A 22,139-nucleotide genomic window follows, 5' to 3' on the forward strand; every position below is an offset into this window, starting at 1 on the left:
ATAAAAGCAGAATTTATCTTTGCTATCGTACACATCTTTACCAGGAGAGCCAATAAAACTTTAGATCCATACTATAACAGCAGAAAGCTTTGAGTCATTGTAAACTATAACAGTTGACATTGTAGGAAAACTGTGCATAAAAGGAAAACTTAAAAAGAAAGCAATAATTCCTCTTTATTTCCTCTACCAGAATGCATCCTTTGCAGGTGCTTTTTTTTTTTTTTTTTTAGAGACACTTAAAGGGAAGGGGAGAGCGATTCGGAGGATTCAAGCAGGTTTTTACTCAGGACGCCTCGGGTGTTTGGTATGCACCCCAACCGGCTGAAAATCTGAGATACCACTCATCCATCATAAATGCACCAGTCAGGCTGCAGCAGCCATTAATCCATTTCAACATGGCGTTAATAAACCTTATCAGGGTGACGCCGGCTGCACGTTCTACGACTGAAACTTTGCAGCGTTAGCGTCACGCAAGACGGCAGCGGCCTCTTTTATCTGATTCGAAACAATATGATGAAACGAGAAAAACATCAGTTTTGTTAAAAACATCAGTATGATGTCAGAGCCGTCATAATTACTTCTGATGGGTTTTCTCTGATGTAACACTTCGGAGATGCGTAATACTGATAAATATGACAGTTTGGAGGTTTTTCTGGCCTCAGGCTGTAAAGATCTGAGAAACCTTGATAGAAGCTACAAACTGCTCGCAGAAAGCAAAACAGCCAAAGGCCATAGTGCCCCCCACCCTACCCTTCGTTAGTATCTATAAGTACCACTTCTGCTGGTATAACAGGCTCTGTCCAGTTTCTGCAAATCTGTTGCCCCCCCAACCCCCCCTTCCACTCCCCTTTTTCCTTACTTTCCAGCAAGGCCAGAGCCCTGAGGAGGCGGAGCAAACCGAAGCGTGTGGTTGAGGTAAACACCTGAGCTCGCCATGTAAATATAGCAGATAGGGGCATGGTGCTGACTGTAAACTTTTCCCCGAGCCTCTTCATCATGTCGGGCAATCAGACCAATCCGCGGAAGGATCCCGCACTCGTTTAATGGGTCTTCCTGACCGACGGCGTGCAAAGTGGAATGGCAATAAAAAGGCCCGAAAGTAAACAAGCAAGATGAAGAGTGACGGGTTTTATCGCCAAATTCATCATCATTCAGAGGACCGGGGGAGACGAACACTTTTTCAGATGAGCGGAACAGGCTGCCGACCTGCGCTCCTTTCGCTTCCCTTCATGCCGCTCCTCTTGTTCACTTTCCGCACGGTCAACATTTCTATTGCCTCGCCTTAAAAAGAAGCAAACGTGTAGCAAGAGATCAGGAGAGCGCATATGGTGCTCGTTTCTGCATCAGCGGACTAATGCTCTTAAGTTCCCCCCTCCCCTTTGTTCTGAGTGTCATTGTTTTAAAGGTCGAGACAAAGCGGGGCAGTGTCTGTGCGCCGATGCATCATTGCAACAAAAAAAAAAAAGAAAGTAGAACATTGCGCCTATTGTTAGTCACCTCATAACTCCCTGAAACCTCAGCAACATTTCTGATGGATGAAAGGTCGTATTTGGAAATACTTGCAATTCCATGTAGAGTAAGGAGGACCTGTTGGCTAGTGAGAATACTCCAAACAATTGTTGTTTTGTTGAAAAATTTATAGTTGGGGTGTAATGAGATGTTGAGGGGAAAAAAAAATTATGCTGCCAGTTTTTTGTCAAGAGAAACGGGATCGGACCAGAATATTGTGCAACTTTTTAGTTGCATTTGTGGATGTATTTTAAGACAGCACCTCAAACACACCATTCCCATGCGATGCCACATAAAAACTGTGTAAAGACGGAGTCTGAAAGTAGGTGAAGTGAGTGTATTTATCAATAATGGGCTGAAACGCCGCTCATAGACGAAGAAGCCATGAAAACCTCCAAAAGCAAACTAGGCGCTAGTGAGCAAATGCCTTAATTTGCTCCTGCGCTGTGATGCAACTAAAGTTTCTGGGCATCAACCAGAGAACACAATCGAAACCCTGAAGGGAACGACTGCCTCATGCTGCCGGGTGTTTTGCTACAGAAGGAACTGGTGCGCTTCTAAACGTAGATGGCTTCATGAGGAGGAAACATCCTATAGAAATATTGTCAATATCCCAAGAAATCCAAAAGGAAAATAATCCTAAACCTACCACCAAATTAGTTGCAAATCGGTATAAGGACGATGAAACCCATTGCCGATTTGTGAGCAGAGATGAAAAGGTTTATGACAGCAGGTAAGGCCCACAGACCTGACTTGGATGCAACAGTTCTCTCTAGGCTCTAGAGAAATGAGGCCACTTTTTTATTTTTTGCAAACTACTCTGAGAAGTTTGTGAAAGGATACCAAAAGGGTCATACTTTAAAAGGCAACTATATCAAATACTATGGAAGAACATGGGCTTTTGAATTTAAGGAATTGTGATTGTCTTCAGGAAAGTTGAAATAATCCAACAAAATCCTCACAGCATTCATTCAATAATCCTAACTGATCTAAGCTGCTGCTTTGTTTGCTTATGCCTTGGGCCTTTTCCCCGATTGAGTTATTTTAATGTAAAATGCACTCTAGGCCTGTATGTGATCTGCTTAGACGGATTTATTTTTTTGTCTCAAAATGTTTATGGAAGAAACGCAAAGACCTTATTTTCTCTTTATAAGTCTTTCAGATGTAAGGAGTTCTGCGTAAGTTTTCAGACTGTGGCTATATTTCATGTTTTCATTTTGACTGCAGTGGAGTCTTTGCAGGAATTTCTACAACTTTTTTTTTCACGTTTTAAGAACAGACTGAATAGCTCGGCCCAGACAAAAAAAAAAAAAAACGTAGATGGCGATTATGTCTTCTTAAAGGGAGGGGCTTGTGGTTTAACATTGACTGTAGTAGAGGATCAACTGCAGACTGGCTCCCCTTCCTCTCCTCTCAACCAAACTCCAGAGCTCTACTTTTATCCCGTTAAAGATCCACAGGTAAGCCCCGAAAACACTTTCACAAGCGATACAAAACCTTCTTTTAGTTAGCGGAGAAAAAAAATAATAAAAAAATACACAACAACGGAGAAAAAAGATGATGCGACAACTTTTTTTTTTTTTTTTTTTAAAGCAGCAAAACGAGGTCAGACTATCCCACCTTTTCTTTCCAGAACATCTTTTGTTTGCTGTTTTACGCCACCGCGGGCGAATTAAAGTCATGTGGCGGCGGCGTGTTGGAACTTTTTCGCGTCCAAGCAGCGAAAACGCACAAAGAAAGGCGAATGTCCGCCCCTTTAATGCGCGCTCAGCTCTTTCTGATTCTTATCGAACAAAGTATGAAGGCGAAGCCAGGGCGGTGGAGGGGCTAGAGGGGGCTGTCTGCGACCAACCCTGGACAGCTAGTGGCCGACATGACGCTAAGCTACTGCTACATTCCTGGCAGAATGTCGCACAAGGATTTATACTGTTTTAAATGCTGTTTGAGCATCTTCCAGGGTTATTGTCCTACAACGGAGTGTCAATATATGGAAAGTGTTGAACTGTAGTTAAAGGGACCATCGTTAACCACTGTAAAAAATAGTCTTGTTTGTCATTTGTAAAATTAGTTTGACAATAACGACATAGTGGGTGTTTAGATGTGTTAATTTCCATTACAGGATTTCAAGAAATGGGCAAAGAAAAAAAAAAAGAAAAAAGGAGGTAGATATTGCTTTGTTTGTATTTGGGTTGATGACATCACAAGGGGCAGAGGGGGAAAAAAGAGGAAAAAAAGCACCTCCTGGTTAATTCAACTGTTAGGGCAGTTTCCTACCAATTTTAGATAGATTCTACAACTCTTTTCTATTTTGTATTATTTTCGGGCAACTTATATCCATTTATAATGGTTATTTTTCCTGTTGTGATCAGTCTGCTCTAATGTAAAATTACTCTATGATCACTGATCAAACCAAAATTAGTTTAAGAAACCTCTATCTGGCAGATATTAAAAATTGATGAGGGTGAATGGTATCAGGAAAATGTATAACTGGAGTGCCATTGGTAAAAAAAATTGTAGGGATTAACCATCATTTTCTTCCTCACCATTGTCTTCTGTTACCACTGCACAATGTCCCCACCACTCTCCGTGACCTTTAGCCTCTCAGCCAATAAAGCTATACATCAGATGTGAGCTTTAAGGGCAGTAAGAGTCCATCCAACTGGCCAAATATATTATCACGGTGTAGACTTTAAGTTTGTGACATTTGAACTATGACAACGTAGCAGATATTTTGTCCTTTGCTATTGTACTGTCATCACAGTGACACAGCAGCAACGACTGCTGGTTTTTATAGATTGGAGCTTCGATTTATTTTTAATTGCATAACTGCAACGTCCCTCAGGCAATACAAATGAATGCTGGACTGGTATTGGGAAACGGCTCCATTTTATTTCTATTAAAGGAATCTAATTGTACAGACTACAAATTATGAAGGTGATCACCATTTTTTCCATAAACATTATGGCACATTAACGACTTTTTTTATAATATTTTTGGCGTTGATTCTAATGCATTAAAATAGTGTTTGATTTGCAAGCTTTTCAACCCAATGTGTGGGAGAGAATATTGACCCCAATAACCTCTATGCCACAGATAGCAAGGCTATAGCTAACAGCAACAATGATAGTGTTCAGAACTTTTATATAGTATCAGTTTATTAATATTACTTTGTGAATTGTGCCATCTGTGCATATTTATCACTCATAAAGTGAACAAGTTCCCGTATTCTACTTGTGTCACCTAAAATAGTTACATGATTTGCCACTACAGTTGCACTGCATGTAGCCTGGGCTCAAACTATCCTTATATTAACAACTTATCTTGTAGACAGCTTTGCAAGTTGCAACAGCTCTGCAGGAAACAATGTTGTGACTTGAAAATCATCTAAGTTGTTTGGTAACCTTAATTTTAGGTTACCAAGCAATTTTAAGTAAACTGGTCACTCCCCGGTATCTGAAAGACCTTTAAAAAGCTTGAATAGTGTGATGGAACATCACTTTTGCAGTTATGAAAAGATAACCCTCTGAACACCTGGATATGCCTTTGTACTTGGGATATCCACATGGCTTTTATAACAACTTGGTTTGAAATGGATGCTGAACATCTCTGAAATCTGGCTATTCCAGTCTGCCTTGGTCTTCTTCAAAAAACACTTGTGAAAAAGACCAATGAGTGTTTGATAGTTTCTTACGTTTTCCTGAAATCCATGTAAAACCTCCCAATGCGGTTATTGCAGGGTAGTGAACACCTGTCAAGGAGCATTTTTTTTGTTGAAAACATGCAGATAAAAAGGACAAAACAAGAAAAACATAATTGAAATATTGAGCAAGTTATTTATTTTTTTTAACTGTTAACAGTACGTTGCATTAAATAAAATAAAAAATACTGCTCTGTAGGTGGGAAAGTGTAATTTACAATGATTTCGATTGACTTTCAGAAAGTCTCGATTGTTGTTTTAGTATCTGGGAAATGTGAAAAGAATGGAGCTAGAAAACCACGGATACGTCAGATGTTTCTGAAGGCTTTTTGGCCTCAAGAGTACTGATAGTTTTTTGTGTTACTATATCTGATAAGTTGAGTTGGGGGTTTGGAAAATGTGTGGAGAAAGCCCCTCTGCTCCTTATAAGGTCCAGCTTGGTGACAGATGATTGGATTCGTCTCTGAAATTCAGTAATTTTTTAGAGTGGGTCAACATTTTATATCCCGACAGTCTGTGCCAGGAGTTGGTCATTAAGGCCAGTTTTGCAGACTTTACTGTGTGAAAGAAGACTCCAAGTTCTTGATAAAATAATTATCATTACTCACAAACCTACTTGAGGTTTGTACATTTTGTACATTTTCATCTGTTCCCCCAGATCAAAAGTTGTTGGGAAGTAGTGTAACAATTGATTAAGTTTACGAGATGAGGTGATGCACAGTATTTGGGTCAAGAGAATGAGAGAAGGTTTTGAGAACTTTTTTTTGAGAAAGCTAGGAACCTCTCTCGTCCATTTTCACAAATACGTAAGGCTCAACATAAAAAGCTGTAATCATTGCAGAATGTTCTATATGTAATATTTATGCCTCTCTAATTCCACATTAGCTCTAATGTCCATCGAAAGTAATCTGATTTATGTGGTTTTTGCATTACATCTTGTCTGTCCCTCTCAGCTTTTTATTTTTTATTTTGACCCCAGTATCTCAAATATTGCTCCACAGACAACTGAAAAGTGGTTGGGGTTCTGGGTGTTAAGGAGTTCTGTTCAGATTTTATTAGCCTGAAGGTACATGCTGTGCACAAAAAGAGAAACTTCTTCTTTCACTTGAGGTGGCAAGAACAAAGTTCTTTCTGACCAGGACATTTCATACTTCTCAAGAACTGAAGTGCAACATTTGTATATAATAATTGTCAGACACGAGATGAGAGAAAAGTTCTGTCAAATGAAAAGAATACATTTTTGTTATTGTAGAGTATGCGTAGTTGTTGAGTAGTGAAGACTTTAGAAAAGGGAGAATCCAATGCAGGCTAGACCTGTTAAAGGAACTGTGAAGTTATGTTCAGAAGTTTCAAGGCTGTTGCTAACTTTAGCATTGTCAGTAGCTAGCGTTTAGCTGATAGTTCCACAGCAGCTACACACAATATTTAAGTGGTTGGGGCTTCTTGTTAGTTTGCTTGATGAGCAGTTTTTGTCAGTCAACACAATTTGACTGTGCGTCAAGGTAAGAATTGCAAATATAGACACAACAGGATATGAACTTTGAACGTCTTTGTCGAGGCTAAAAATATGGACGGCTAAAGAAAAAAACGGGCTGTTGCTAACATGTTTTTGTCCAAATAAAAACAAGAACTAGGTAAACTTTTGTAGCCCTTAAGATTTCTTTGGAATGTGTAGCTACTTGAATAAGTATTACGTTGGGTTTTACTTTTTTTTTTTTACAAGAAACGCTAAGTACTAAAAAAAAAAAAACTTTGTCTTGCTGCTTCTGTTGCATTTTGTGAATATACCAAAAATAACCCAGCAAAGTTTTAAACTAGCTAGCAACTTTCCACGCATTGCATTTTTTTTCACATACCACTTCCCTTATATGTACAACACAGCTGTGAGTTCAACAAGTGCTACTTTGAGCAAACGGTTTCAATTGCTTACAAGTGACTTTTAATTATAATTTTCTTCTAAACTGTCTTGCCAAATTGCTTATAATTTTCTCCGTGGTAACGTATTTTTAAAGAAGCTGACACCAGTATATGTCGTCATTAAATAAGAAGTTTTGTTTTGAGAAATTAGAAATTCTACTCTATTTGAACAAGCACCATCTTGTGGCCAGACAGTTTTTTTTTTGTTTGTTTTTTTTGCATGCACAGACCTAGAAGGCTGCCCCTATACAGGCTTGTGTTAAACTGCAAGCTTTAAAGTACAACACAAAAACACAAGTTTTTGTGTTGTACTTTGTACTCAGAATGGGATTGTATAATTGGCCCAATATGATCTTGGTGCCGTGGAATCTGGAGGTAATTGCATGGAGTGATAACAGAGGTTTGGCAGTGTGGGGGCGAGGGCCTGGGCCAGGGTTAGGGCTGGGCGGGCAGGATGTAGGGAACACAGCCATGCATTTCCGGAGTCTGGCTCTGGACTGCCCGGTGCGGTGAGGCCTTGCATTTACTGTACGTAGCTTTCATTTTCTCCCAATCTGCATTTTCCATCCCATGTTTTCCTTTAATTAAAATTAGACGTCAGAGTCTGGGTTATTTTGCCTCATTCTCATTACAATCAGCAAGTTGCAACGGCATGAAGCATGTTTTGCATGCATGAAGTGCATGTGGTTGGTTTGTTATATTTTGATGACTAATTGAATCCAATACAGTATCAAGTTCCAAAGCAAGAATCCACCGTTTTTCTTGCGAAGCAGTTGTTGTTTCACCACCGCTGAGCTAAAGCAGCCAACCGAGCGGCGGAGTGAAGTTGAAAAATATTGGAAAACTGGCAGGGGGAATCATCCCAACACAAATGACTGGACCGTTCAGTCCTGTTCTTTAAAAAAAAATGGATGGTGAATGTAAACTATTAAAGCTTTCCAAATGCGATTCTTGGTATTCTGGCGATTGCATGCTGACATGTCAGTTCAAACACACATTGTTTCTACACAGCAGGTGCCAAAGCTATTTTCTGGTTTCTCCTCACAACAGACGAGTGAAGCAATGTCAAGCATGTTTTACGTGCTGCGGTGTAATTTCGGGAGGATTTGTTTGTCGTAATGATACGGTTTGAAAGTGATATTCGGCACCACCGTGTATACTAAGAAACGCAACAAATGTGTGCTTTTTATTTTATCAGTCATGTGCTTGTCGTCCATGAGCTGTGGTTGTTTTGGGAAATAAGTCAGTTTAAGGTTTCAGGGTTGTGTTTTCTGGACAACAGACAGAAGAGGAGAGGGTTTTGGCTCAGCCGTGACTGACGTGCCGCTCAAGCGGCTTGTGGGACCTTGGCAGTAGACTTGAGGCCAACTGCCTTGGAATTCTATACCATGTAATTTGAACGAGCAGCATCCAGAACCGCAGTCTTAAATTGTGTAATATGGTGAGCTTGGATGTACCAGCAGATGTTGGGGCGAATAGGAAATTCAGCTCGAGTACATCGGGGAGCAACGGTAAGCAAATGCAAGGTTGGTAGGCAAAAGCTGGTAACCTTAGATGCATGAGATCCTCACAGTCTGCCACTGTTGAGTAAAAACACCACAATATTAATACATCAATTTAAAACAAAACGGACAACACATTGTAAATGCTTTTATTTAGAACTTAAAGGTATTAGTTATTCTCATTATTAGAAGTAGGAATAACAAGAAGCACTCCTGATTTGGTTTATTTTTTACCAGTTCATATAAAAATTTTGAACTAGATTGGCACAAATGTTTTCCAGTGTCCCTGAAAAATATGAAATATATATGTTTAGCACAACAGGAATAAAGTTGCGAAATTTAGCAATGTTGCCAGTAGAACTGTATGAAAGATTGTAAATGTATTACTTTTGTAGTAGTTGTCAGTATCGTAAAGAACTCGATGGACTCCAAAAAATATACATTTTATTTGTACCTTATGTTCAAAATACTCCTTGTCAGTCTTTTTATAGATGATTTTTTATTATTTTTTTTTTTACAGAAAAACACTTAAACTGGCAAAGTCATTGAGAAACTACATTACGCCCCTTACTAGTGAACATAGAAATACCAACACTACTGAGCTCAGTATTTGAGTATTGCAATTCATCGTTATCCCATGCTGTGTTAATATCTTGACCTAACTTCTTTAGCTGGTCTCGATATTTTCAGAGGGTCCTACTAACTGCATCTTGTCTGAATCATCGTTGGACTTAAAGCACTCACCAAACGGCAACTACATCATTTTGAATATTGCAAGATCTCGTCTGGTAGTTGATCTTTGATTAAAACAAGCAACTGACACATAGAGTAGGGCTATGTGTTGCTATGTGTCTAGTTAATTAATTGAGCATCTATTCTGGTAGCCTAACATAAATGTTCCTTGAAGCTTTACAGCTGTAGCGTATGCAACCCAAGAAAGCTCTGGTCACTCCAGGACTCTGTAGAAATGGTTGTTTTAAAACCTTAGCTTTTACAAACTTTGGTACACCCTTCTTATTTTCCTTGCAGTTGAGCATGAAGCAGCCATACCGGGAAGCATGGTCCAATTGGATGTGCTGGTATTTTCTCAGACTCTGGTTGTCTCTTGAGGGATAGGGAATGATTGCTATGGTCTCCTTTTTTTTCCCCTGGCCTATTACACATTCACCACCAAATCCAGCCTTATTGAATCAAACCACACTTAGAGTAATCTTCTGCAAGCCACAATTCAATACACTGTACAGCATGAAGGCCTTTATAATGATCCCTTCTCCGTGATCGCTCTCTCCGTTTCCTTTCTTTCCCCTAACAAACTCTTCAACTTTGATCCTACTGGCTAAATCAGTCATGTGGACCCAAAAACCTTTGTTTGAATTCCTCTGGGCTTTAGTCACACTCTGATGGAGAGGGTTTGTTAGATCAGCCACTCGCTCCTTTGGTTTTCTGACTTTAAAGTGTGATCATTCAGAGCCAGATTGCCTAATAGGCAGCATGGCACGCCAGTGTTGGTAATTGGCATATCGGTCCACCATCTGCTAGTTGCCAGATGCTCGCTTTGCCAGAGGTTTCATAGCTTTGGAAAAAGAAACAGACAATTCTATTACTGTAGCTGTACTTTTATTGGGAGATTTAATTCATGAGACAGCCTTGGTTTCTATCTTAAAAGGTAAAAACTCCACTCAGAATCACGTAGCCTGGATTTCAAGTGGATGATTGATTGCATGCGAGTGAGGTCAGTGCTCCTGAGCAGCACGTCTGATGTCATCCCTCAAAGATGCATGTTTTCTACCCTTTGTTTCCCAAAGCGGGTTACCCTGAGAAATGTGCAACCTTGCTGAGAGGGGGACATTTAGCCTTTAGGCTTCTTCTCATCTGATAAAACAAGCACAGGAAATGTCTCTGTTAGCTGATTGGCCTCGTGTTTTCATTCGCCGACGTCCCACTGGGACTTCAGACGTGCACAGTGTGTCCCCGTGGCAGAGAAACCACCTTACACGTCTTTCTCCAAGCAGCTATGCTAACTTCATCTTTGCCTCTCTCTCTCCTCTCTGATTCATTTCCACATCTCCTTTTAATTTTTCCCCAATCATTGCTAAAACTAAACAGGAATAATCAAGAGCCTATCAAGTTGGTGTTTAAAACGCTCGTATTTTAGGGTAATTGGGTAATATGGTCATGTAAACCCCAAAGGAGTGTGTGAAAAATACCATTCAGTGTGTACACATGACTAAATGAGGTCATGCGTTTACAGAGTTTGGAAGTTTAACCATTCAATGAATGGAGCAGGAGTGAAAAGAACAGACAGCCGGTTTGCAGGTCTATCCTGCAGGATTTATACTTGTGGCTTTTACTAATGTGTTGAAGTGTGCATGGTGATTGTGAGGGACAACGCAGAAAAGTCATGTTGGATGGCTGCCACCATGGGAGCGAAAACTGGCAAGAGTGAAGTTGGACTAGTATGTAGTAATGATGAAAGTGAGGACTTACCTCATCCACATAAAAAAATCATTGTGTCCTTAAATGGGTATTCACATTAGTCGGCCCTCTAATTCTTCCCGGATTTAACCTTTAGATGAGCATGGTTTCTGTTGTAAGAAATTGTTTATTTTAGGTCTTGGAGTAAAATAGGGTGTTGTAACATGTTCTCAAACAGCAGGCAGTTGGTATTACATTTATTAGGGGTTGGCCATCTTAGTAGTTGTGTCCTTGGGCAACACACGTCACCCCCCTTGCCTACTCTTGGTGCTCAGAGGGCCTGGTGGTGCTGATTGACAATGTTTCCTCTGTCCGTCTGCCACAGGGCAGCTGTTGCTACAATGTAGCTTACCACCATTAGTGTTTGAATGGATAAATAACTCAGTTTAGTGTTAAGTGCTATGAAGTCGTCGTACATAATAAAGTGCTATATAAATGCAGGCCACTTAGCATTTGTGAAAACAGAAAGACAGAAGACATTTACATTTGTACTTGTGGTTTTTGACTGGTTTAAGTGTTGCTAGTAAGGCATGTGGAGTATTGTTGATTGATCATATACCTTGAAAAATACTTGAGTCATAAATTTAACTTCTAACTGATGGTGTTTGCAGACCCTAAAACCACTGGTGAGTGCAAATAACGTATATTGCTGTTTTAAATTCCTCGTAGTAAGTTGACCTTTTCTTACAGGTGCTTTAAATGTTTACTGTTCACATAGTAAACACAAAATTCACTGTAGGCACAAATAGTACATTAGAAAACCACATTATAAAATAAGGGTGACTGGTCTTGGCTAAACAAGCTAATAGTGGCATGTATGCTAGCATTACTACTACTACATGTTTTAAACATGAACCCATGTCTAAAACCTTTGCTGGAAGTTTCTCATGTGATACTATCAGAGTGGTTTTCATAAGTGGTGACTTTCAATTAGGCAAAATAAATATTAATCCAGGATATGACGGACAAAATGCTATGTCGTGGTTATAAAAACTATGTTAGCACAATTATTCAGTTCCTAACCCACAGGGATTTGTTTAAAATGTGTTGTGTTGGCATGTTTTTATGTGACGAAGAAATAGACTTTTTCTTACTCTTAGTATGGTGGTATTCCAGTTCATAATTATCAGTCGGGCTGTTCTCATAATCCAGCTTTACATCCATGTCCACCAGCTATAGCTATTTATAGTGAACAGGACAAAAGTTAGAAACTGAGGGACTTCCTTTCACCTCGCATTATTCTGTTTCCTTATGGAAACATCTGGCTTGCTAGCTGCTAAACCCTTAATTTCCTTAACTGAGAAGTTGCTGTCACATGGACATTTAGGCCATAAGTCTTTTCATTTGCTACTACCACAGTGTAGCAACTGTATTTAGCTTAATTTTTCAACACATTAACTTGCATAAAACAAAAGTGCTGAGGTTAGCCAAATGTTATCTACTGTCAACAGTACAGTTGTGAAATGTTTATCTGTTAATGTGAAAAACAAATGCCTGCAGTCCCACCAGAAGGTACTTGCACCCCTTTACTTTTTCCAATGTTATTATTTTGCAGAGTCATTTTAAAATTGGCTACTGTAGAGTATTACTTTTCTGCATCAACTAGTAGTGCCCCAAAATAACTAGCCAAGAGCAACTTTTTAGAAATATGTCCAGATTTTTCACAGCCAAGGCTTAGTATTTTCTCCAAGCACCTTAGGCAGCTGGTGCAGCCTCAGATCTTTTTAGTTAAGTCTGTGCAAACTTTGTACATCTGTTTTGGGGTTATATTTTCCCATTCTTTTGTAGAACCTCCCAAAAGCTCAGTCAGCTTGGTCTTTCCAGAAATTTACAGGGCCACTTAAGGATATTCACAGGCTGTTCCTGAAGCAACCCCTTTGTTATCTCGGCCAAGTTTTCAATCACACAACAGTCCTAATATTTCCTCTGAAATTACCATAATAAAAAACAGTTCATGCTTGCATTGCTTCCAAAAGAACAAAGAGAAAATATCCACAATGTTTGATTATTAGTATATTTTATTGATGTGCAAAGAAAACCTGAGAAAATAGAAAAGATGCAGTATTCAAATCTTGGATTAATTTGCAAAAGGGGAAAAAAAAAACAATCAAAACCAACCTGACCTTATGTGCAAAAGTCACTGCTCATTGCTACATGTGGTGTAAAATGAACGCATCGCTTTAGAAAACGAATATACCAACAGTGAAACATGGTGGTGGTAGTATGATGGTGTGAGGGCTGATTTCCCGTATGAGGATCTTTAGAATGTTCCGTAATTGATGGACCCTTTAATTTTGCTTTAACCACACCATTAAGCCAATCTGTGAATGGCAGATTGAAGCTTTTGGAGTGGCGTAGTCAAAGTCTGAGCTTGAATTTGGTCAAGATACACTGGCATTACCTCAAACAGGCTGTGTTTGCTTAAAAAAAACAAACAAACTCTGAAGTGACTGCAATTCATCCACAAACCGATGGTCCGTACTCAAAGTGCTTCAATTACATCTTAATATGAACTTTGTTAGTTGTTTAAGACTCAAAACATTTTAGCAAAGAACCGGCATTAAGTTTTCCGCGTCCTGGTTGGCGCGTCAGGCAGCAGCCCCGTCTGGATTCTGCGTCGGAGTTGCAGTAATTGTTTAACAGTGCATTTATAGAGTGTACTCTTTGTGCCTCCTAATCAGAAGCATACTGAGGCATTTACATATGAGCCTCAGAGGATTGCTCAGGAATGCATTACAAGACAGAAGTGGAGAGCCGGCACTGGTGGACTACTCCATTGTTGGCCCTTCTTCCCACTTCATATGTTGCTGTCCGGTCCGGTTAAGAGAGGAGTGTTCAAAAAATAAATGTCCATGAAAATGATTAAGGCTGAAGATGTCACGTGCAGAATAGCTAATACAAAGCCATTTCGAGCTTGACACTCTGTACCAAATGCGCACGGGGACACTGAGAATAAATTTCTGTTAAAAGGCAGAACTCCATCCGTCTACCTATCCAGAGGCCCTTTTATAGATCAGATCGGTTTTGCGGATTCATTTCAGTATGTATTGGGTAATTTGTCAATTTTTCCCTTCTGTACTTTAACTTGGTTCTGGCAAGGTTACAAGGAGAGCAAAAATATAGCCTCAGAAAACCATTTTAATCAGACGGCGCTCCGCGGGGACAGCGGCTGGCATTGGAGGCCTCTTTACCTCATCAGAGCTCTGCCAGCGGTGATTGGGAGAAACACTCAGTCAGGTTTTTATTGAATAACCCCGGCTCAATACCAGAGGGGCTTTACTGTAATAGAGCAGCTCTACAGCCGCCGAGGTGACAGCCAAATGGTACTTATTAAACTAAGGGCTAATTCATACTACATGCCCCTGCTGCAGCTTTAACCTTGTTGGAGGGTTATGGTTTGGTTTAACTGCTAAAGTCCGGACGCTCTGGTAAAACAGACACGCATGTGTGTGTGATTACCCCCTGATCAGACAAATCTAATGTCATTATTGTAAACGGCTTTGCTAATCCAGCCGGATTCCTCGTTCTCTAGCTGCCGTACATACATGTCGGCGCCTCGGATGCAGCCCCGTTCGGGGATAACAGGCCGTGGGTGCCATCATCTCGACTTATTTACACAGTACACAGCTCTGTGCACAAATTGAGCATGACATCTAATGGAGTGTGAGCACAGATTAATTACCCCCGCATTCAGACTAATGGCTCCTTTCTTCATGATTAATGATGACACCTGTCACAACGGAGCAGAGCGAGGCCAAAACATACCAAAGACTTTTCACAATGCCGGAATGAGAGAGCTGAAACAAAGAGGCATTAATAAAATTTTTGGTGATTTCCTATAACGGAGTGGGATATGTCTTGGACTGAGACGCGGTACATTCAGTATGTCGTCATGCTGTGATTCACAAAAGGTAAACCATAGTTGAAGACAAGGACAAATTGTTTCTGAAATCTTCTAAAGGCAAAAACCTACTTCCATTTGTATGCCCTGTCCTTTATTTGGGATATGGCAAACTGAAAATTGGTTTTCTTATACAACAAAGGTTTTTTCTCATTTATTTATTTAGCGGTAATGGAGTCAAGAGACCTAAATACAGATGTCTACAACAATTTTTTTTGTCGGAATACACCAGTAGATTGTCTGATTCCCCTAATTTTGCGAGATTGGTTTCACATGCAAGAATGAGACGATTGTCAATCATATTTACCTCCATCAACCATTATAATAACCCATTTGGTTAACAATGGTCGCCTCACCGTTTCCAACTTGGCAAATTTGCTGCCATCTTTATATTTATATATATATTTATGTTGCTCCATTTAAATAACAATAAAACACAAGATGGTAGTTAAAAAATTTAAAGGCTAGTAATTGATTTGGAAGGCAATGTAAAAAAAAAAGTCAAATCTGATGACCAAGGTATTATTCAGAGTTTATCTGAAGAAGTGGGTGTGGCGCTCATTCTGACTGCCCTCATTACACCCGCCTTAATTGGAAACGACGCAAAACCACCCTCCTCCCACAATTCCAGTGGAACAATGGGCTCTTGTTACCAAATAATCTGCATTCTATGTATGGGTTGAGTCAGGCAAAAAAATTTATTGGACTCGGTGTGCCTGCAGTGCCAGTCGCTCCTGCGACAGCCACCTGGGAGACCACCTCTGGAAAATAAGCCCCTATTAGTTCAGGTTAGACTTAATGGCCAGTAATGATACCCTGGCCAAGCCAAACTGTGCAGAATGGCTTTGGGCAGCGACGAAATGAAATACCAGTCACTCAAGCAGCGAACATAAACACAAGATGGGTGGCGGGCTCAATAGGTGCGTCTGTATTTGCATTTATCTGTGCGTTTGAGAGGGGAGGAGAGAAATTTCCCCACCAGAAAAAATGGGTGACCCCCCACCCCCTCCACCAAAACCCCCCTTAAGGGGAGATTAGTGCTGGAAGGAGAGGAGGAGGGGTGGGGAGATTGGATGTGGTTTTGGATGTTCTCCAATTTAGCGCTGCTGCCTTGCTGATCCAAATCTAATTTCCACTTTTGCCATTAAAAGCTCGGCGCGACCTCGTCTGAGCGACCAGTGAATCCTCCCTAAGAGCAGCTCTCAATTATTTACAATTTCATGCCTGTCGGAGATATGTGTTATTCTAATAAATTTAGGAATTAAGCAGACTTGCGATCCGTGCATATATTAACCCTCCGAAGCTGAATTTTCTCCCTAATTTAGTGGTAAATGCCACATCGCGCCTAATGGTATTGAAAGATGATTGCGACTTCCGACGTCTGAACAGTCCGTGGTGGAGAATTAGCGCGGGCGTCGCGATGAGAAGCGGACCGATGCGCGGGCGTCGCGATGAGAAGCGGACCGATGAGAGGCAGTTCGCGATGAGCAAAGCTGCGGCTCGGAGGCCTGCTGAGGCAAACTCGCTGTAGGAGACTCATACAGAGGAAGAGAGGGAGCTTTGTTATGTCTCATGAAGCTCTAGGGTTTCCTGGAATTTTTGGCAATGGATCCCGAAATCACATAACCACTAAAAGAGAGAAGAATGAGGCCGATGTGGGGTAACTCGCCTTTTAAAACAAAACAAAAAAAACCCAGGCATTAAAAAAGTTACAAAAGCTGCAGAGTGCGTTGCAGGTGTTAACATGACACAGATAATGCATTGCGTACGGACATATTAAGGCCAGGGTAATTAGTCATGCAAACTCCACCTGATGCAAATGTGCAACATGCGTGATGCTGTTTGGTGGAGTGTTTATTTTTTCCTTGACGCTTTAGTCCCTGCACTTAGAAAGGAAAAACAGCAGAACCGTCTAAAGTTCTGCAGTGTAGTAGAGCAGTGGTCCCCAACCCCCGGTCCACGACCCGGTACCGGTCCGTGGACCAATTGGTACCGGGCCGCGCAAGAAATAATCAAATATTTCCGTTTTATGTATTATTTTAGTCTGGAGGATCTTTTATTTTGAAAATCCTTTAACCGGATTCTCTCTGTTACTTGCGCGCCAACATTGAGCCCATAAGCAGCAGAATGAGTAGAAACAGATCAGATGTCTTTTGAAAGTTTCTTTGCAAAGAGGAAAAGGCCCAGAGAAGAGACAGGAGAATGGATTCATCCCGGACCGGTAGGTGTATCCCACATTACAAGCCGCTCTGCGCGACATGCGGTGACCGGCTGCTAATGAGGAAATTAAGCTTCAAATTGCTTCGCCACGTGGAGACCAAGCAGGCTGTGGATATAAGCAACACTTCGGGTGTCATTGTCTCCCATCACTCCCAGGTGGGACCGCCTCGTTGCATAGAAACAAGCTCAGGGCTCCCGTTAGTCATTATCGTGAGTTAAAATTTTCACGTAAGTAAAATGTTCGTTTTTGTGGCGCATCTGTATCTTATTTTGAAGGGATATGTAAACGTTACCATAGCGAACAGAGTCAGAGAGCGTTTGGGCAGTGGTCGAGAGGAGATGAGTAGAGCTTGTGAGTCTGAAGTCTAGTTTAGATGGCAAGATTTAAGAATTGTCGGCCGATTCTCCAAACCTCTGTTACCACAGAGCTGATAAAAGATAAAAGTACAACAGGTTGGATCGGTTCGTGTCTCCAGCCACACGGCAGGAACCGATTCCAGTCACGAACATCCCGATTCCAGAGGATAATCCAGTAAAACCCCCAACATAGCGGGAATTTAGAATAACCAAACACGGATGACGATGTAGTAGCAGTAGTGATAGTTTGTGTACTCGTTTTAAGAGATAAAAGACGTAACAAAAAGAAAAGGCGGTGGATAAAAGAGGAGGGGAGCAGCCGCTTTATTTGCTGCACTATGATTTGGAGGTGACTATGTTTTTTTTTTACATTTTTAACTGAATAAACATATAATGACCTTTACATATAATAATAAACATTTTCACGTATCATCTCTGATATCCACCGGACTCACGGTTGAGCGATATGTCAGCTGTTTGGGATTCCCCTCTGTTCTTATGACACGGCGCTTTCTGATTGGCTTCCTGCCGCGCTTTTTGATTTCTGATTGGCTACCTGTCACATTCAACAGGTTTTATTCTCGTTCCCAGTCAGGGAAAACCCCACAGGCTGCGATAAAAAGGCCAAGAAAAACTAAATTGGGCATATTGAGGCTTTACCGGGAACACCAACATGCCCCCCGCACCCCTCCCTCCCTGCACCCCTTCCCCGGCCGCAGCAAAATTTCCAAGTCTTGACCGGTCCGCGGCAATAAAAAGGTTGGGGACCACTGTAGTAGAGTGCTTTCAAAACCACTGAACTTATAAATTGTCACGTATTTTATTAATATTTTATGTTTTGTATACAATGTGACATTAATTGTACTTCACTCTGATAACCCTGAATGAAATAAAGTGCAACAAATTGCACAAAAATAAAATCAATTGCCTCGATTCTATACACCAAGTCAGAAAACTTCTGTATGCACAATCTTTGTGGTGAAGCAAGGTGGTGGCAGTATCATGTTCTGGGATTATCTTGTTTTCAGAGACTGAAAAGTTCGTTGGAAGACAATACTGGAAGAAAATATATTTTTCTAATGCCAGAATCATAATGCAGTGTTTAATAACCTCTGAAAACGGCCCATTCAAAGTCTAGATTCAAAACCTGAATCCAATTAAGAATCTTTGGCACGACTGACAGGTTTACACAGCATGATGGTGCCACCACCCGAGCTACATTGAAATTATTTTAGATTTTAGTGCTAAATATTTATAAGAAAGAGTTGTGGGTTCACTAATCAGTCGACAGATTGATCCGATTTCCTTAAAGGCCTGAAAATCAGCCACTGACACCTGGTCACCTCTGTCTGCATTGAGACTTTCCAGATTTAAAAAATCGATATCAGCCAAGAATTTGAATGAGCAGGTCGGGCTTTTTAAAGATCGGTGATCGCCCAGAAAACTGTAGTCTGTGCACCCCTATATAAACCGCTTGACCGCTGTTGCATCACTGCAGCGTGATAAGTGAAAAAAGTTAGAGATGTTTGGATACTTTTGCAAAACTCTGTAGGAAAAAAAAAAGAGAAAAAGGAATCGGCTCAGTCTAGTGACTTCACGCTGCTGTCACACAGCAGGAGGCAGCGATGTGTGAAATCTGGCCTCTCTAGCTTAAAGCGTCGGTACACCTGTGCAGAGCTTGTTCCAGGCCCTAAGACCCCCGGCTTAAGTGTATCACCTCGAGGGAGGTTTAGCAGGGGGCAGAAGACCCGCTTGTGTCCAACACAGCCATGCACGAAAACGAAAGCGTGTATGGTGAGTGAAGTTCAGCCTTGTCGAGCCTCGAAAGGATCAGCGGTATGAGAAGAGTGGAATGTTTTTTTTTTTTCCTCTTTTTTTTTTTTTTCCCCCTCACAGGAAGGGAATGAAGTGAGCTCACTGCCACTCAGAGAATGTGCTTTCACTGATTCTAGAGCAGTGTTGAAGATTTGATGACTGTTGCTAAATGGTTAATTATCTCACCTTAAAACTGAAGTTGGTGGAATAGACCTTCCACTATCAAGGTGATACTGAAATATGTAGTGCGGGTAAATGTTGTATTTTTAATTAAAGAAACTGAATTTGATGAGGTTTAAATCATGCAACATCTTACAAGTATGTGCTATAATACACAATGAATCTGCTGTTAAAGAAGACAACTAAAAGGCTAAAAGGAAAATGTGCTGAAGTAGAATTATATTGAGCAGATCACACAAAGTATTTAATTTTTATATCAACTGGATGTCGTTTTAAGTATGGGATCCATTTAAATATTAATATCTTATTCCAAAATATATACAACAGAGGCATTCAAGCAGATTTAGACATATTAGCTCAAATGTTTCTACACGTAGAAACCAGGGGATTAAGTTCATTGCGAGGGTACAGTGGAGAGGAACAACCACTATAAACAGGAAGAAACCTCCATCAAAACGGGGCTCAGTTTGGGCTGAAATCTGGCTCAGCCGGACAGAAACACTGATGATGATGAAGAATGCCTGCCAAGACAGAAAAGTCAGTTTTTGACGGCGGCAGACTGTAGTTATCTGCTTTTAAGGTGATGGTTTGCTTTGAGTGGAAACATGTGCCTTAAAGGCAAGAGGTCAGATTTAAAATTAAAAAAAGGCAGACGCACAGTTGACAGGTTATTTCTTTGAAAGCGTGTTGTGATGAAAGCCTCCTCTTGTGGTGAAAATCAAACAAGCCGCTTTTTCTTCAGTGGTTCCGTGGAGGCAGCGGGTCACACCATGGAAATATGAGCAGAAGCAGAGCTGACTGACATTTCAGAGCTCCTGTTATTAAAGTCTAAACGACAGCCCTGTCTTTTGATTCAAAATGAGCAATATGCATCCCTTCAGTGTGTACTCATTGCACATTTTTGGTTCTAGTCCTTAAGTGGAAAATTTGCAAACTCCTCTGCTTAACTCTGATAAGGCAAATATATTATTAGTCCTATGTCTTTTTACAAGTTGGACTGTTCTGATGATGAAAAGTGATTTGGCTCTCCTATCTAGAAAGAAAATGGAAACGTATAAATGTCTGAAAGCTGTTTAAAATGTATGTGACAAAATGACAAGCAGCTGTGGACAGATGGTAATCCTGTATGCTGAGGTGTAATGTGAGTTGGGACTGCAGGGAATTAAAACTGGATGTCGCCCAACCCTTCAGCGCACATCCACCACGTGGCAGCTTGGGCCCGAATCTCTTTACTCGCATCCAGTTTTGGATGAATACCGCCGTCTCTCACTAGAGCAAGGGTCTTGATCTCAAATCTATCAGGTTTCCATGCACAATAGGCTTTTCACATAAATAAAAAACATTTTCGTAGCAAGACGGAACTGTGTACTTGCTCCGCTGTTCCTCGCCCAGTGTGAGTAATAGGCCTTCTTGGTCAGGTCATCTTGATGGTCCACCACCCCACTCGCCACCCACCCCACACTTTAATCTCCTCCTATCTTTCTCCAGGAATGCAGGCCCTTATTTTGAAAAATACCTTGTCATGTAATACCCTTGAAAAGCTTGCAGAGTACCTAAAAAAAAAAAAGAAAAAAATGGCATTCCACTGCGTGATTTACTCGTGTGCTAAAACAAGGCAGGGAAGATGAGGATTTATGGCATTTCAGGGTAATTTTTAAATAAATAAGTCTTCTAGTTTGATGATTTTTTTTTTTCATTTAAAAAAGGGGCATGCACAAAAAAGGCAATACTGTGTCAGGGTCTTCACTCAGCTGTCATGTTTTCAGCAGTCTCTCACAGTTTGGGGGCATTGCATCATGCATTGCAGCCTCATGCATGTTTCCATGTAAGGTATGATAGGAAGACATTCTGCCTTTGTGTGGGTTTGAGTCAGCCTCATAAATCACTTCACTGCTTACAATACTTTTTTTTTTTTTTCCTCCCTCCCAGCCCTTCCGATTTTCTCTTTTCTTTCTTACCGGAGTGTAATTTCTCTCCAGGCTGACGGGGGGAGCCGCCTCCCTGTCCGGCGCGACCAGAGCGCGGCGTTTATAGGAAGCGTGTCAGAGTTGCTCAGCAGATCCATTTTGTTTCCACTTTCTCCTGTAGGGAAACGCATAAGGAACCTCTCAAGCTTTATGAGAAATACATTTTTATGTTCCACTTAATGATTCCAGCCTGTCATGTTATTGCCAATAAACCAGAGGCGGTGGGGCTGCTGTAGATTCCCCTCTGGGGGTTCTTTTTAGCGGCGGACAACAAGGGAAAAAAGTCCGATTTCACCCTCTTACGTTTTAGTTTTACTTTATTGCCATCAGCTGGATAATCTGTTCTCTGGCCACGGTGTCAGCAGTAGCAGTGCTTTCAGTGAAACTCGCCATATATCAGCACTCTGGCTCCGCCGGTCTCCTCGGTCAGCTCACTTGTAGCAGATTGATGTCCTGTTGTGCAGATGCAGACTTCTGGCCGGGGCTCATTTACTCTGACGGAAGGCAGGTGTCAACGCGGGCCGTCCCGGAGGCGCGAGCCGAGGCTTCCGCTCTCCGGGAAATTGACATGAGGAAGGGATGTGACAGCAGGGACGCTG

At 41.1% G+C, this 22,139-nt stretch overlaps 1 protein-coding gene across 6 annotated transcripts in view; it reads left to right on the top strand.

Annotated features, from left to right (window-relative positions):
• cald1a (caldesmon 1a) overlaps window positions 1–22,139 on the top strand; it is a 133,529-nt gene that overhangs the window by 70,440 nt on the left and 40,950 nt on the right. For 3 of the 6 annotated variants that reach the window (XR_532757.3, XR_532756.3, XM_008401058.3), the window contains exon 1: window positions 2,863–2,969. The exons of 1 other annotated variant lie outside the window; for it this stretch is intronic. The gene's annotated coding sequence lies outside the window, so the exon portion shown is untranslated. Of the gene's footprint in view, window positions 1–2,862; window positions 2,970–22,139 lie in introns of those variants that run through there. 2 more of the 6 variants (XM_008401063.3, XM_008401064.3) reach the window with 1 other exon arrangement.

This window comes from Poecilia reticulata, chromosome 23 (genome assembly GCF_904066995.2).
Source record: "Poecilia reticulata chromosome 23, P_reticulata-male-v2, whole genome shotgun sequence".
Lineage (NCBI taxonomy): Eukaryota > Metazoa > Chordata > Actinopteri > Cyprinodontiformes > Poeciliidae > Poecilia > Poecilia reticulata.